We start from the raw sequence: 1,970 nt of genomic DNA on the forward strand, positions 1-1,970 counted from the left end.
TGTCAGAAGGGTGATGTGCCGATGTTGTAACAAAGTTGGAAGGGAGGCACATATCACACAGGCGTGTGAAAACCCGATCATCATGCTTATGAACTGGAAAAGGATCTTCTTTGCTTGTTTTAGATAGAAAATATAATTTATTATTCTTACATAATTATTTTATAAGTCTTTCACAGTTGTATTTCAATGACATAGTGACAGTGAATTAAGGCCATTCCTACCACCAGTGTTGACCTCTCTCCAACAGAGTTTCCAGCATGTATCTTGTACCTCCACCGTTAGCCCCCTAGACTATTAGTGTAACAAAGCTATTTTGTGTATAGCTTGTTATAATTTGGGTCTTTTAATTCTACTGTCATTGACATTGGTTTGGGTATTTAGTACTGACCATTTTCTATTTCCACTCTATGCTCTTGAGATTGCTTGGCTCCTGGGTCCCATCCACTTTTTTTTTTCCTTTTTTCAGTTTGTAGGACATATAAATGTGAGGCAGAATAAGATGATTCATATTCTACATTTCTGTTAAAAAGGCTGGGGCCCCCTATCTAAAAATTATAAATATAAATAAAATTTACAAAAAGGGGGGCAGATATGGCAAGATATTTTTTTTTGCACAGGCACAGTAAATGTTGGAAAATTAGAAAGAAAAATTTCTTGGCCTAAGAGATATAGGATGGCTCCACTTTGAAGTATTCTGTCATAAGACCTACTATAGGTTCTGGCATTCTGGGCATATTAGTTATCAAACCCCAAATTCTTTCTTTATGGTCCCAGAAAAGTTCTGCTTAGTTGAGGTTGTCATAGTCAGTCTTCTTTAATTAGTGATCTTGGTTTTAGCACAGATCCTAGGACAGAGGTATTTGATTTGTTTTGTTTTACCGGACCTGGCTGTGCTCATTGCCTATTCCTGGTTCTATACTCAGGAATTACTCCTGGTGCTGGGATTGAATCTGGGTGTTTTATGCAAGGCAAGTGCCTTACCGACTATACTATCTTCCTAGACCTTGATTTATTGTTGAGGGAAGGAAACACTTTGTGTAACACTGTTCTCAGAGATGTTGTTTGCTTTTGTCAAACCAATTGAGGTACATGCACAATGATCCTTATTGCAAAGTAGATATGTGTGCATACTAATGCTCAAGTTTTCTCTTGTTCATTGTCATAAATGTGCCATACTACTGGACAATGTTAGTAACAGGATAAACTAGTATGAGCATAGGAACTAGGGTATGAAATGTACTGGAATCCTCTGTAAATGTTACTTATTGAAAATACTCTGTGTTATGCCCTTCAACAGACTAATGGCTAAAGAAACTGTGGTACATATACACAATGGAATATTATGCACCTGTCAGGAGAGATGAAGTCATGAAATTTTCCTATACATGGATGTACACGGAATCTATTATGCTGAGTGAAATAAGTCAGAGAGAGAGAGAGAGAGAGAGAGAGAAACACAGAATGGTCTCACTCATCTATGGGTTTTAAGAAAAATGAAAGACATTCTTGCATTAATAATTTTCAGACACAAAAGAGAAAAGAGCTGGGAGTTCCAGCTCACCTCAGGAAGCTCACCACAAAGAGTGATGAGTTTAGTAAGAGAAATAACTACATTTTGAACTGTCCTAAAAATGAGAATGTATGAGGGAAATGGAGAGCCTGTTTAGAGTACAGGCGGGGGTCGGGTGGGGAGGAAGGAGACTTGGGACATTGGATGATGGGAATGTTGCACTGGTGATGGGTGGTGTTCTTTACATACTGAAACCCAAACACAATCATGTATGTAATCAAGGTGTTTAAATAAAAAAAAATAAAAACCAATCAATCAATAAATTTATATGAAACACCAAAAAACAAAGAAAATACTCTGTGTTATAAATGACCGTATGAATAAAATTTATTTAAAAATAATAAAGTGCTCTAAAATGAAAAAAAAAACTATACAAATAGACAGAGCATCAAATGTATTA

The 1,970-nt window shown here is 36.2% G+C and overlaps 1 non-coding gene across 1 annotated transcript; it reads right to left on the reverse strand.

Moving 5' to 3' along the window:
• On the reverse strand, window positions 1–105 carry LOC126019480 (small nucleolar RNA U13). The gene has a single exon (XR_007499167.1). It is a non-coding gene; the product is annotated as a small nucleolar RNA U13 (small nucleolar RNA).
• Window positions 106–1,970: the final 1,865 nt, after the last annotated feature.

The sequence above is a fragment of the Suncus etruscus genome, chromosome 9, assembly GCF_024139225.1.
Source record: "Suncus etruscus isolate mSunEtr1 chromosome 9, mSunEtr1.pri.cur, whole genome shotgun sequence".
In the NCBI taxonomy this organism is placed as follows: Eukaryota; Metazoa; Chordata; class Mammalia; order Eulipotyphla; family Soricidae; genus Suncus; species Suncus etruscus.